Source organism: Lactuca serriola, chromosome 5 (assembly GCF_051521515.1).
Source record: "Lactuca serriola cultivar US96UC23 chromosome 5, Lser_US96UC23_V15, whole genome shotgun sequence".
Classification (NCBI taxonomy): Eukaryota; Viridiplantae; Streptophyta; class Magnoliopsida; order Asterales; family Asteraceae; genus Lactuca; species Lactuca serriola.
Window position 1 is genome coordinate 58,567,161 of NC_136412.1, and position 15,950 is coordinate 58,583,110.

Consider the following 15,950-nt stretch of genomic DNA (forward strand, 5'->3'; position numbering starts at 1 on the left):
ACAATACTCGATTCCTCTTCTCAGACATGCAATTGCACTAAGACTCTATTAGAGGATCTATTGAGACATGGTTCTTAATATTTAAGACTTATCATAAAACACAATAAAAGGTACTCTCCCTTCTTCTTAGAAAAGAGAAACTTTTATCTTTCTGCCTACTTGATTCTTCTTTATTCGTTCTACTATTCATTGAAATTTTTCCAATCAACTCAGAATTACACTTAATCTTATAAGTATAATCATATTTACTAAACTTTAGTAAATCATGACGAATGTCTTTGTCACTCTTGTGGTGCACTTGATCAACACACAACCTTGTGTACTTGATCTCCTTGTTCTTCAATAGACACTTTGCCAAAGATTTAGTCTAAGTTTCCCAAATGTGAAAGTTTTTCATTCATCATACAATACACATTGCATGATTCCAACTTTCTGTCCAATTGAAACTTGGGCGATGAGAAACTCTCCCTATTTGGTAAACCTTTGACATTTCCACAAATAACATAATTAAGAATCAAATCCATTTTGCTAATGATAGAAGTGCACAAACATCAATTTTTCATATATTTCATTGCAAGGATAAACAAATAAGATAAAAAACCAAAATTTATTTTATTCATAAAAACAGCGGAAAACATGTCCTTACAATGCAAAATTCAAATGAAAAACCATGTAATCATATACTCCTAACAAATCTATCATAACTTCCTACGCTCAAAATCTGATCTTCGAATTCATGCGATCGAAATCCATTTCTTCGTGATCAGACTCATCTTGCTCTTCCATCAAACTTCCTCTCTTTTCTCTAATCCTGCAAAACATGCAAATGTAATCTTATCACATTATGAATAAAGAATAGGAATTTAAATGGAGTTAGATAATGGATTTTATACCTGAAGTAGAGTCATACTTATCGACTCTCCCATCTCTTGGATTCTTCAGGTCCTTCGGGCAGCTTCGTATCCATTTCCCATTTCCTTGGCAGCAGGAACAGGTGGATTCCCCTAGATTGTCCACGGAAGCATGATTGGTTGAATTATCAGACAAATATGCTCCATTACTTCGCCAAATCATTTCTGATTCAGCAGCAATAAGCATGTAAGTCAAGTCAATGAGGGTTGCGTCAAGTTTCATCATATAATACTCTCTAATGAACTTATCATATGATTCAGGGAGTGACTGAAGAACCCAGTCCACAGCCAATTTATTTGAGATAGACGCACCCAACATAATCAACCTATCATTGTACGATTTCATCCCTAGGACGTGAGCACACACGGGTTTACCATCTTGATGTTCCATTGCCAATAGGGATTCGGTGATCTTGAACTTTTCAAATCTTCGATCATCTGGGTTAGGGAGAACAACGGGAGGAAGAGGAGGAAGTGAAATCAAGCTAGTCCACATTGATCTCTCACTTTGAATCAAGCTTTCACTTTCATTAGGAACACTTTTTCCTTGGGATTCGGGAATACCACGGTTAGAGTCAGACATCTACAAAACGGGAGAAAATTCAAGTTAAGTTGATTGAGTCCTTAATAAAACATCCAAATGAGTTATTAAGGCTAGGATCCAAAACAATATTCTACAACCTAGAAAAGGGATGCCGTAATCTAGTTGCAAAATATTTGAAGGTAGGTAAATGACGATTTACCAATTTCCATCATGAAAAACGAAAAAGAAGTTTAAGTTTTAAATGAATTGAAACTCCTAGATCTTTTGAGATTCATTGAACTTTTTAATGGCATGTTTAATCTCGATTATGCCCTACTATTTGTGACTGGGAGGCCGAGGATCACAAACAAGGTGTGAATAACCATACGAATCACGTGGTGCGCCTAATGCTACTATCACCTAATCAATGTGCCGGTTAGCCACACACGCTCCATTGATCTATGATAAGCATCGAGCCACCCTTCGCCACCAATGTCATCCCCAAATTAGTGTGTCGGTTAACCACACACACTCCACTAACGTTTGACAAGGGTACGAAGTGTAACTCCATGGGTTAGCATACAATTTCACATTTTTCCTAAAGTAACTATGATTTGGGAATTTGAAAAGGCATTTAGTTACTTTGTACTTCATTGTACTTATAATGGAAGGTTTCTGTCCTATCCTACCCGTTCGGCTAACGACCCTCCACTAGTCAAGAGTGCGGTGGGTAAGAGTGGATACCCATTCAATCGCCATTTTATAGGCAATTTCCTTAAACACCCCTTATAGACCAGCTTCGTGAATGAGGCCTACTAACGGTAAGACTGACTGTTTACTCATACATATATAATATTAGACTTTTAATATTATATATAGTATAGGGTGTTTTTTACACTTTTAAATACTAGGTGGTTTAAGTTAGAAAAATTATACTTTTAATTTAATTAAATGTAAACCAAAACTTTATGGGTTTATTAAATCACTTTTAATTATACACTTTAATTAATTAATAAAACCATAAGGGTGTGATTTGAACTTTTCAAAATACTAGGGTTTTAGAATTTAACATTTCAAAATTAAACTTTTAATTAACTTTTAAATTCCAAAAAACTTGAGGGCAAGTTTTGAAACATTTCAAAACATTAGGGATCAAATAACAAATAACATAAATTAAACAATTAATTTGGTGATTATCTATATTTGACCTAATCTCATTTTATTCATAAGATAATTACCAAAAAATTTAAATAATCCATATTTATCATATAAAGAAACTATTATTTAAAAGATTTGAAATTATCTTTTGTTTTATGAAGGATAATCACCCAAATATAATAAAAATCGGATTTTATCATCAAAATACATTTTTGGTATTAATCCTTCAGCAAGACAGCAATAAAACCCGATATTCCCTCTGTCTGACCCCTGGACTCGCCGAGTCAGGGACTGGACTCGCCGAGTTAGACAAACTCGCCGAGTTCATCCACTGACTCGCCGAGTCAAGTCGGGCAGAGGCCAAAAAATTGTTTTTCAGCAAATAATACAACAAAGCATCACATACAACAGAAACCAATCAAGGCTCTGATACCACTGTTAGGTTTTAGGCATAAGAACAATCCTATGTGCTCATACAAACCCTAATGCTTGGATCTAGGTTTCTCTATTGTACATGCTTTGAATCCAAGACTAACAAACTTAGATCTAACATATTATAAACTAAATTAGGGTTTATAGAATTACCTTTTATTGTTCTATAGCAATAACAATCAATTCCTTGCTTGGATTGGCTTCAAAAGCTTAGTGCCTCAAGTGTTGCACCTCTAATGGAGTCACAAACACCATATGCAACTTGGATGAAGAAGAGAAGAAAGGAGGCTGCCCAAAAACGACTAGAAACCCTAGAGAATCAGTTGTCCACGTCTTTGGGGCCTAAGGGGTCCTTTATATACTTATGTGGGCTGCTAGGGTTTCAGTCAAAACCCTAATGGACAACTTAAACTCTAAGCAGCCCATGGAACCTTTTGGATAAGGCTATGGACGAAAATATGATGGGCTTCCATCATAATTTCGTTCACCCCTTGTTCCTTTAACATTCCTTAGCCCAATAACTCAATTATCCAATAATTACAGTCCAGTCCCCTAAGTTTAATTAATCACTTTTAGCTACAAAATTAATTATCAATTAATTCTTGACTAATATTAATTAAACAATATGATTTCTCTTTTAATATATTATTCTTATAATATATTAATAAATCATATTTAAACCTTTCTCTCCTTAAATCATCCTACATATTGCTATGGTGAAGGCAACCCAAAAGGACCATGCTCATAATCGGGTCAAGTACATACCAAAATAGTTATGGACTTAGACACTAATCCAACATGAGCTTAGGAGGGCTAGATCTTTGAGTGGATGGAGCGGATCTGACCTCAGAAGCTAGATTGGGTTGATGCATGGCATGGACTCGCCGAGTCTGAAGAACAGACTCGGCGAGTTGCATGAAGATTGTCCTTAACCACTCAGCGAGTGGTCCTGCCGAGTTATGGGTTAACTCAGTGAGACAGAGAGAGTTAGAGAGGGTTGACAGGTGGACTGAGTCGAACTGGAACTCCCCGAGTTGTTCTCGAGACTCGGCGAGTTGAGTTGTGGTGGCCCCGCGATTCATGCCAGGTGGAACTCGTCGAGTCAGGGGAGTACTCGACGTGTCAAAAAGGGAATCCTAGAGAGTTGGTGAAAATGCTTAGACTCGCCGAGTCGCTCTAGTGCACTTGCCGAGTCCGGTCAAGTTGACCGTTGACCGTTGACCAGAGTTGACCAGTGTTGACTTGATAGGGGTAAAGTTTTAAGTGGCAGGAAGTCTTTGTGTAATAAATGATATTTTTATGTTTAGGCGAGGTTGAGCCGTAGTTCGGGTCCGGTGATAGCGAGGACACGAGATCTTAGACTTTCCACGAGGTGAGTCTTCTTACTATACTATACCTGGAAGGGTTTGGCTGTGTGACCGGAAGGTCGGATATGGTATGAGATATATGTGTTATGTGTGATAAGTTAATCGTTATATGTGCCATGTATGATATGTTTGATATGGGCCGGAAGGCATTATGTTATGGGCCGGAAGTCGAATATGTTATGGGCCGGAAGGCGTTGTAATGTGGACCGTAAGGTTGACGTGGGTAGGACCGGAAGGTTTACCTAGTCGGGATGGAAGTCCCCTGAGACACATGGACCGGAAGGTCAGGGACTGGAAAGGCGTATGTGCGTAGGTTGTATTTTGGGGAACTCACTAAGCATTTATGCTTACAGTTGTTGTGATATGTGTTTCAGGTACCAGCGAGGACCGTAGGCAGGCGCCGGCGTGATCTGTACACACTGATGGAGGATTTATGATCTTGGGATTGATATGATTTGTATTATGATATGATATATTGGATCTTTATGACTTATTTTGGATGGAAATATGTTTTAAGAGATGAAAAATTTGTTTTAAAAATTCTCGTTCTTAAAAGTTGGTATCAGAGCCTTGGTTTGAGGGATTCGGGTGCACCTTTGGGCGTAACTGAACTCAAACCGAGGATTTGAGGAAATCTTTCAAAAACAAAAGCATAAAGTTTTTATAAAGGATTTTGTGATAACCAAGGATGAAGCAGTGTATACAATCAGCCAGCGCCCGAACGGTAAAAATCCCCAAAATACCCTTACAATATGTGTTATGAGATATGATATGATATGATATGCATGCTAGAAGACTAGGTATTCATATTAGGACTAGAGTGGCCTGATTTGTGATGCCTTAGTCTAGGGAAATCTGTTGCTATGAGGTGCTTTGAGAGCGAGTGGGTAGCTAGTGCATGGCAAGAATAGAGTACTCAGGATCCGGGGTTTGGGTAGGAGGACTTGGGGTGAATGCTGATGTGGTGTAGTTGGTAGTATTGGGCCCGTACTACTGAAGACACCGGGTCAGTGGGCAACCCAAGTAAGAATCCCTGGGTATCGGAGACTGAGTAGGGTTGCGTTATCGAGTGCGATTATGCTCGATAGAGTCTCTGATATTTCTATGTTGTATTTCAGAGGCATCATGGTTGGACCACACCACAGACCTAGTACAAGCAGTGTGAGTGACGAGGAGATTCGTCAGATGATTCATGAGGAGGTGGCTGCAGCGATCCGGGCTGAGGTTCCGGAGATGTTTGGGTCTATTAAGACCACTCTGATGGAGACATTTGATGAGCGGTACGCCATGTTGACTGAGGCCGCAGCCGCTGCAGCTACTGCAGCTGTGGCCGCTGCCAGACCTCAGGGAGGTGACTCGTTGCTGTTCCGGGAGTTCAGCAACACGAAGCCACCTGAGTTTGACGGGATGCAGGATCCGATCGCTGCGATGAGATGGATTGCTGATATCGAGGGATGCTTCTACACTTGTTCATGTCCGGAGCATCTAAGGGTACGGTTCGCCTTGAACCAGCTCCGCCTGGGAGCAAAGGATTGGTGGAAGTTCGTGACGGCGAACTTCACTCTGGCAGAGGTTTCAGCTGTGACATGGGAGAGGTTTACCATTATGTTCAGAGACGAGTACGTTCCCCCGGTGGAGAGGGAACGGTTGGTTCAGGAGTTCTTGACCCTCAAGCAGGGTAATGATTATGTCATGGTGATCACGCGGAAGATTCATGAGAGGGCGATGTTCTGCCCCGAGCAGGTGTCCACGGAGCAGGCTCGGATGAGCCGGTATTGGGGTGTGCTGAGGAGGGATATCCGGGAGTTCGTATCGAACTCGTCATACCAGACTTTTGCTGAGCTTCAGGCGATTGCCAGGAAGCACGAGATCGATTTAGAGACCCAGGCCAGGGAGGAGGCCGAGTCTCAACGGGTGGATCGGCGGCCGGCTCAGTCTCAGCCGGCAGCCAAGCGGACCAAGTCCGCCGATTCGAGGACAGGAGGTTAGAAGGGCCGCACTTGCGGAATGTGCGGCAAGGGTCACGAGGGGACATGTCGATCAGGTGCTTGCTACAAGTGTGGCAAGGAGGGGCATATTGCTAAGGATTGCCCCAAGGGGTTTATGGTTTGCTTTCATTGCAACCAGACCAGCCATCGGAAGGCCGAGTGCCCTCAGCTTCTCCAGGGATCTGCACCTGCTGCTAGGGCTACTGAGACTCGACCAGTGAAGGCCGAGGCCCCGAAGGCTCGTAGGAGAGCTTTCCAGTTGACTGCGGAGGAGGTCCGCGCGGCGCCTAATGTCGTGGCTGGTATGTATTCTTTCGTGTATTTATTCTTCTTTTATGAGATGTTGTGCTTATTTCATGATATGCGTAGGTACTTTTCTTGTGAATTCTGTACCTGCTTTAGTATTATTTGACTCGGGTGCGAGTCGGTCTTTCGTATCTCTGGCTTTTAGTCAGCACCTCGGTATTGATCGAGAAGTGATGAGTCGACCTCTGAGGGTTTCCATAGTTGATGAGAAAGTGTTATATGCCGCAGACGTGATTCGTGGATGTGTGCTCGAGATTTTTGGTGTCAAATTCCCTATAGACTTGGTTCCTATAGCGATGGGGGATGTCTGCGTTATCGTGGGCATGGACTGGTTGAGTAAGTTTGGGGCAGTCATTGACTGCAAGAGACAGCTGGTGACGATTCGAGACCCTAGTGGGGGAGTGCTTACGGTGTATGGAGAGGGGACCCGGTGTGGGTCGGCGTTTTGTTCGGCTGCCAGGGCGAGGCAGAGTTTGCAGCAGGGCTGCAATGGATTCATAGCCTACGTGACGGATACTCGAGTGGCCGCAGGAAGGCCCAATTCGGTTGATGACGTTTCTGTTGTATGCGAGTTTTCGGATGTGTTCCCCGAAGAGTTACCAAGTGTGCCTCCGGAAAGGCAAGTGGAGTTCCGTATCGATTTGGTTCCGGGAGTGGCGCCCATCGCCAAGGCGCCTTATCGTCTCGCTCCACCGGAAATGTAGGAGTTATCCTCGCAGCTTCAGGAGCTGTTGGGGAAGGGGTTTATTCGACCGAGTAGCTCACCTTGGGGAGCGCCGATTTTGTTCGTCAAGAAAAATGATGGTTCACACCGATGTGTATCGATTACCGGGAGTTGAACAAGTTGACGGTTAAGAACCGGTACCCGTTACCTAGGATCGACGATCTGTTTGATCAGTTGCAGAGGGCATCTTGGTTCTCCAAGATAGACTTGAGGTCGGGTTATCATCAGATGAGGGTTCGAGATGAGGATATCCAGAAGACTGCATTCAGAACTCGTTATGGACATTACGAGTTTGTGGTGATGCCTTTTGGGCTCACCAATGCCCCAGCTGCGTTCATGGATCTCATGAACAGGGTGTGCAGGCCGATGCTAGATCGGTCGGTGATCGTATTCATTGATGATATTCTGGTATATTTGAGGTCTAGGGAGCAGCACGAGGAGCATTTGAGGGAGATTCTTGGAGTTCTGAGATCGGAGAGGCTGTATGCCAAATTCTCCAAGTGTGATTTCTGGTTACGAGAGGTCCAGTTCCTAGGGCACCTCCTTAACCAGAAAGGGATTTTGGTCGATCCGGCCAAGATCCAGGCGGTGATGAGATGGGAAGTGTCGAGATCGCCCACAGAGATCAGGAGCTTTCTGGGTTTGGCTGGATATTATCGCAGGTTTATCAAGGATTTCTCCAAGATCCTCGTGCCACTTACTAGGATGACCCGGAAGGGTGTTTCATTTTCATGGGGACCAGAGCAGCAGTCCTCATTCGAGACCCTTCGTCAGAAATTGTGCGAGGCCCCGGTGCTTACACTCCCGGAAGGGATGGAGGATTTTGTGGTGTACTGTGATGCATCAATATCGGGTTTAGGGGCGGTGCTTATGCAGAGGGGGCATGTGATAGAGTATACTTCGAGGCAGTTGAAGCCTCATGAGTCGAGATATCCCACCCACGACCTGGAATTGGGGGCTGTGGTGTTTGCCCTTAAGATCTGGTGGCATTATCTTTATAGGGTTCGGTGTACCATCTACACGGACCACAAGAGTCTGAAGTACTTGATGGATCAGCCAAACCTGAATATGCGATAGAGGAGATGGTTGGATGTGGTGAAGGATTACGATTGTGAGATCCTGTACCACCCGGGTAAGGCTAATGTGGTAGCCGACGCGTTGAGCCGTAGGGCGGAAAGCGCCCCGATCCGAGATATTTGTATGAGGTTGACGGTGATGACCCCGATCTTAGATACCATTCGAGGAGCTTAGCCTGAGGCTGCGAAACCAGAAAATCAGAAGAGGGAGCGGGTTGTAGGTCAGGTATCAGGATTCGTTACGGATGGTCAAGGGCTTATGACTTTTCAGGCTCGGATTTGGGTACCGTTTGTGGGCGGTACGCGTACTATTTTGATGGAGGAAGCGCATCGATCGAAATTCTCGATTCATCCCGGGGCTACGAAAATGTATTTGGACCTAAGGAAGGAGTATTGGTGGCCCTGTATGAAAAGGGATGTTGCATGGTTTGTTGAGAGATGCCTGACTTGTCGGCAGGTTAAGGCCGAGCACCAACATCCGCACGGTAAATTGCAACCGCTAGAGATTCCCGAATGGAAGTGGGAGCAGATTACCATGGATCTTATCACCAAATTGCCGCGGACTGCGAGGGGAGTCGACGCAATTTGGGTGATCGTGGATAGATTGACGAAGAGCGCTCATTTTCTAGCCATCAGCGAGAGCTCTTCTGCGGAGAAGTTGGCGGAATCATACGCGAGGGAGGTGGTATCGCGGCATGGGGTTCTGATGTCGATTGTTTCAGATCGTGATGTGCGTTTTACTTCAAGGTTTTGGAAGAAGTTTCATGAGGAGTTGGGTACGAGACTGCATTTCAGTACCGCATACCACCTGCAGACAGACGGACAGAGCGAGCGGACGATTCAGACGCTTGAGAATATGCTTCGTGCATGTGTTTTGGATTTTGGAGGGAGCTGGGACACCTATCTGCCTTTAGCAGAGTTTTCGTACAACAACAGCCATCATTCGAGCATTGGTATGCCACCCTTTGAGCTGTTGTATGGTCGGAGGTGTCGCACCCCCATCTGTTAGGGAGAAGTGGGGCAGAGGGTGATGGGTAGCACGGAGATCGTACTCCAGACGACCGAGTAGATTCAATAGGTCAGGCAGAGGTTGTTGACTGCGCAGAGTCACCAGAAGAGTTATGCGGACAGGCGGCGGTCCGAGCTCGAGTTTTAGGTCGGCGACTTTGTTCTCCTGAAGGTCTCTCCTTGGAAAGGAGTGATTCGATTCAGGAAGAGGGGCAAGTTGGGGCCCCGATACATTGGTCATTTCCGTGTGATCGCGAGGGTAGGCCGGGTAGCCTATCATTTGGATTTGCCAGCAGAGTTAGGGCAGATTCACGACACTTTTCATGTGTCGCAGCTGAGGAAGTGTATAGCCGATGAGTCAGCAGTGGTTCCATTAGAGGATATTCAGGTGGATGCGAGCCTGAATTATGCCGAGAGACCAGTGGCCATCAGAGATCGGAAAATCAAGGTTGTGAGGAACAAGGAGGTACCCTTGGTGTTGGTTCAGTGGCAACATCGGAAGGGATCAGAGATGACCTGGGAGCGGGAGCGTGAGTGAGCAGCATCCGGAGCTATTTTCAGAGCGAGACTTTGAGGGCGAAGTCTAATTCTAGTGGGGGAGAGTTGTAACAGCCCGGATTTCCAGGTATCTTTTATGCATATATTTTTGGTGTTTTGTGAGGGGACTCGGCGAGTTGGAGCTCAAACTCGCCGAGTAGGATCGCGGTTCTGGACGCGGGTTCGCGCTTGGACTCGGCGAGTCCAAGGAATGGACTCGGCGAGTCCGCGCTGTTTAATGAAACCCTAATTTCTCGGGTTGGGACCTATTTAAAGGGCCTTATGGCCGTCATTTGTGCTCACCAGTCCCCTGAGTGAAACCCTAGTGAGTTTGAGCGTTTGGAGTAAGTCAAGGAGCCATTATTGACCTTGGAGGTGTTATCTAGCAAGGGAAAGGAAGCAATAGCCAAGGGGAAACAAGAGGAGCCACTTCCTGAAGCTTTGAGGTCCAGAACATCACATTTGAGGTACTATCTTCGAGCCATTCTCCGTTATGTTGATGTTTATATTGATTTACGGCTTATTGAGCCCTTTTGTGGCTAGATCTAGTGCTTCCTTGGTCCCTTAAGCGAGTTAGGTTCTGGATCTGGACCCTTGGAGGTCCAGAGTGTCCCTTTGTCCAAGTTTTTTATGAATCCATGGGGGTTTTGGATTGGGGTCTTTGTGCTTGAGGTCAAAACACCATTTATGAGTCATGGGGTGTGTTATGAGCACCAAGACATGAACTTTACGTGATGAATAAGCTTAGGACGGCTAGATCTTTGAGTGGATGGAGCGGATCTGACCTCAGAAGCTAGATTGGGTTGATGCATGGCATGGACTCGCCGAGTCTGAAGAACAGACTCGGCGAGTAGCATGAAGATTGTCCTTAATCACTCAGCGAGTGGTCCTGCCGAGTTATGGGTTAACTCAGTGAGTTAGAGAGAGTTAGAGAGGGTTGACAGGTGGACTGAGTCGAACTGGAACTCGCCGAGTTGTTCTCGAGACTCGGCGAGTTGAGTCGTGGTGGCCCCGCGATTCATGCCAAGTGGAACTCGTCGAGTCAGGGGAGTACTCGACGTGTCAAAAAGGGAATCCTAGAGAGTTGGTGAAAATGCTTAGACTCGCCGAGTCGCTCTAGTGCACTCGCCGAGTCCGGTCAAGTTGACCGTTGACCGTTGACTGTTGACCGTTGACCAGAGTTGACCAGTGTTGACTTGATAGGGGTAAAGTTTTAAGTGGCGGAAGTCTTTGTGTAATAAATGATATTTTTATGTTTAGGCGAGGTTGAGCCGTCGTTCGGGTCCGGTGATAGCGAGGACACGAGATCTTAGACTTTCCACGAGGTGAGTCTTCTCACTATACTATACCCGGAAGGGTTTGACTGTGTGATCAGAAGGTCGGATATGGTAGGAGATATATGTGTTATGTGTGATAAGTTAATCGTTATATGTGCCATGAATGATATGTTTGATATGGGCCGGAAGGCATTATGTTATGGGCCGGAAGGCGAATATGTTATGGGCCGGAAGGCGTTGTAATGTGGACCGTAAGGTTGACGTGGGTAGGACCGGAAGGTTTACCTAGTCGGGACGGAAGTCCCCTGAGACATATGGACCGGAAGGTCAGGGACTGGAAAGGCGTATGTGCGTAGGTTGTATTTTGGGGAACTCACTAAGCATTTATGCTTACAGTTGTTGTGATATGTGTTTCAGGTACCAGCGAGGACCGTGGGAAGGCACCGACGTGATCTGTACACACTGTTGGAGGATTTATGATCTTGGGATTGATATGATTTGTATTATGATATGATATATTGGATCTTTATGACTTATTTTGGATGGAAATATGTTTTAAGAAATGAAAATTTTGTTTTAAAAATTCTCGTTGTTACAAATGTTTTCAAAGTTTGTTAGTTGCTCAAATCTACTTTGTAATGACGAATTGCCACATCAACAATATATATAAAATATTCGATTCTATATGATTCTTCGGGTGATAGTAATTCATCTTCACAATCAATTTCATCAAATTGTTTTTTTCTAATAATTAGGCGCTTTTTTTGGAATATAGGTTCAACATTCATATCCGATGCAATGACTTTAGCATTATCAATACTAAGGGCGTAACGTTCATTTCTATAATTTTGAAAAAATGTCATCATATTTTTGAATAGATCAATTATGGCATCAATACACATAGTTTTGGTTTGCATTTTTTTACTAACTTTATTTATATCAAATAAAATATCATACCAAATTACCATACCAAGTAAAAATTCATAACTTTCAATAGCATTAACTAAACTTTCAGCTTCACTTTTAGACTTTGCATCATCACATGATAAACATAATTCTATCAAGGCATCCCTTATATGAGGAGCTTGAAACCTAATAGTTTTGACACTTTTTATTCGACTCTCCCAACGTGTATTAGATAAAGATTTTACTGTTAAGTTAGAGACTTTATCAAGTAATATTGACCATTTTTTGGTTGAACTTGAAAATAATACAAAAATGTATTGCAAAACTCCAAAAAACGAAATGGCTTTAGCACAAGAATGAGTCATATCACTAACCGTGAGGTTAAGATTATGACAAGCACATGACATAAACAATGCTTGTGGATTAATTTCAAGTAATCGTTTTTGAACACCTTGGTGTTTTCCTTTCATGTTAGAACCATTATCGTAACCTTGTCCTCTTACATCATCAATATTAAGACCATAAGATTTAATTGCATTTAATAACTCATTAAAAAGTCCTAAACCCGATGTATTTTCTACCTTTAAAAATTCTAAAAAAAATTCAACTTTTATTTTATTATTACACATGTTCACACATAGAATAACAAGAGTCGTTTGTTCTTGGTGGCTAACATCGGGGGTACAATCAAGGATTACAGAAAACTATTTTGATTCTTTTATAATATTAATTATAGAATTTCTGACATTATTAGCTAAAATAGAAATGATTTTATTTTGAATTTTGTGCCCAAAATAATGAAGATGAGTTTGATGGTTTCTATGTGTCTAATATGCTCTTGCATTATAACATCCAATTTTGTCATCATTTGAATTGCTCCCAAAAAATTACCATTAAATTCTTGAAAATGTTATTCGTTACAACCTCGAAAAGCCAAATTATATTTTGCCAACTATTTGATGACATCAATTATTCTTTTTAAACTTGCCTCCAATGTTCTTTTTCAGTTAAAACTTTATTTTGTAAATCTTTATCAATTGTTTTATGATTATCCAATCTTGCTATTAGTTCATCTCACGAATCCATACAAAAAAATGTTGGGAACTATTTTCATGTTTTTTAAGTCTATCAAATAAATTTTTCCAATCATTAAATCCATTATTTGCTAAAGAAATTTTATTAACATAATTATTAGGTTTAAACAATTTACAACAAAAACAAAACACTTTATAAACTTTTTTTTGAGTAAATTAGCTATTTCGATCACTCGTCTCACCATTACATAACTTTCTAGTATAAGAAGCATTATAAAAATGTCTGGATAGATTATCTTTAGGATACACAAAATTTGATTCTCTTATTGACCATTTTTCAATCAAAATATCACTTAAGTTATTATCAAGATTATCCCAATTACTAGGATCATATATATCTAAAGACGGAATAAATTGTTCATTGTTATCATTCATGACATTTTATTTTTCATTCTCATTTGAAATATTAACATTTTCATTATTGACATTAACATCTTCATTATTAATATTTTCATTATCAATATCAACATTTTCATTTGAAACTTTATCTTGCTCATTAAAAACAATTTCATGTGTGAGATTATCTTGTTCATTTACTTGTACATTAGCAGAATTATTTTTTAAAAAAACTTATGCATAGACCCTTTTTGAGTTTCATTAACTTGTTCAATTTTTTGTTTTTTCTTTCGTTTTTCACTTCCAGACATATGCTTTCTAGGATGCATATTCAATAGAGTGATAAAAGGCAACAAACAAGCAAACAGATAACAATTAACGAATAATAAAAGAAGAGTTTTTTCAATGATGTTGAATTGCTAATGCTGTGAGCCTGTGCATAACCTCTAAGCAATAGCAAATTGAAAAAGCCCCACTGCCCCACAGTTGCAACAAAAATTTCTGAAGTTAAAAAAAAAGAAATCAGATTAAAAAGATTAGCATTAAACAACTGAAATTAAGCAAATGAATAACAAAACATCTCTAAAAAAACCAAAAGGCTACTTACAAATTTACACGGATTCACAATCACACAATCAGATTATCAGAAGGTCATATTCATATTCCTGGATACAAGACTACAACAGCCTACATAGCATAAAATTGTGAAGATCAGATTCACAAAATAAATAGAAAAATAAGAAATTCTAATGCTAAAAAGTAGAACTTATAGAAAAAAGAAGGAAGAACCGAAGAAGAATCACAATCGGCGATTCTGGTGGCATGAAAATTGGAAATCAGTAGGAATCATAAAGGAGAAGTCATAAACAGTCGAATACACTAACTCAGTTGAATGTTGAATGTCGATTTTAGAATCAAAATCACTAAATCAGATGCCCTAATTGGCTAATTCCGAAATCAGAAAAGATGAATTGGAGAAGAAATAAGATACCAATATAATTGAAATTGAGAAGCAATAGAATAAATCTGACTATTTGAGACCGTGCTTACCTTAGAATCCGGAGAAAACGTTTGGATTCTCCATAGAAATTGATTGTTTCGTTGAAGATTAATTGTGCCTGCCTTGGAAGTCGGACATCTCTCGCACGCCAACTCCCAGTCTCCCAGTCGCTACATCTTTCCTTCCACCCGCTTTCTTTTTGGGTGGACCTTTGATAAGAGACTAGAGTATTGGGCTTGAGTAATGGGTTAATTCTATATAATTAATATAATAAATAAAAAATGGGGGCCCTATGGCATTTAGAGGCCCGGAACGGTCGCCCAGCTTGGCCAGACACATGGGCCGGCCCTGAATCCAGGCTCAAACAACTTATATGAAAGAACAAATAGTAATGAGAATGTTGGTGCCGCTTACCGTTCATGCTTACGAAGAAATATAGAACAACCTAGAGGACGCCTAAACTCCAAATGACAAAAGTAGCGAACAATTAATAAACCACCAAAAATTGTTTTCGATTACAAATGCATTTTTTTTGTTTGTGTGTGTTTTTAAGTTTAAACATGTATTGCATTTTATTTTAATTTTCTATAATTTCCAAAATCAAAATATATAACTTTTTTTTGGTATTTTCAAACCAATTTAACAATTTGGTTTCATATGCTCCAGTTTGAATCCCATGTCAGTTAGTTTCTATATGTTCTGATTATGTTTATTAAAATTCGGTTTCGAAGTGCACATTGAAGTTCGTCTTAAAACTCATTTGTGAAAACATTTTACTCGGCTATAAAGATTGATAATATAATGTTTATATTAAAAATTTTAATACCATTGAATGATTTTTTTTTTGGTGTTGACGAATCGAAAAATATCAAACTAAAAATTATAATACCAATTCTAACATTACTTCAACTAAAAAAATAATGCAGACAAATAATTACAGCACAAAGATTTTTAAAAAAACCTCAAACAATTTTCATAAACAATACCTTAAAAATATATATACAAAGTTATCGCTAATTTCATAAGAATTCCTCAAATAAAATTCACTGTGTATAAGACATTCAGTTGGCTTTTGGGACTTGGGCCTAACCCAATATATGCTCGGACCTCAATGGAGGGTTTCAGCTTAAAAGGTCACAGGGACCTGGACTAGACTTTTTGAATTGATGGGAAAACATAACAAATTGGTTTAAAATTTGATGATGGAAGAATGATAATATTAATTTTGTTGTGATTATTATCCAATTATAGGCCATAAAACTAATATAAACGTTTTTCCCATGAGGTATAATATTTCATGTAAGATG

General features: G+C 41.0%; 1 long non-coding RNA gene across 1 annotated transcript; it reads right to left on the bottom strand.

The window, feature by feature from the left end:
- Positions 1–14,010: 14,010 nt before the first annotated feature.
- On the bottom strand, positions 14,011–15,175 carry LOC145050081 (uncharacterized). Its single transcript, XR_013683368.1, has 4 exons — positions 15,058–15,175; positions 14,694–14,865; positions 14,251–14,330; positions 14,011–14,144 (listed from the first exon to the last, which is right to left on the bottom strand). It is a non-coding gene; the product is annotated as an uncharacterized LOC145050081 (long non-coding RNA).
- Positions 15,176–15,950: the final 775 nt, after the last annotated feature.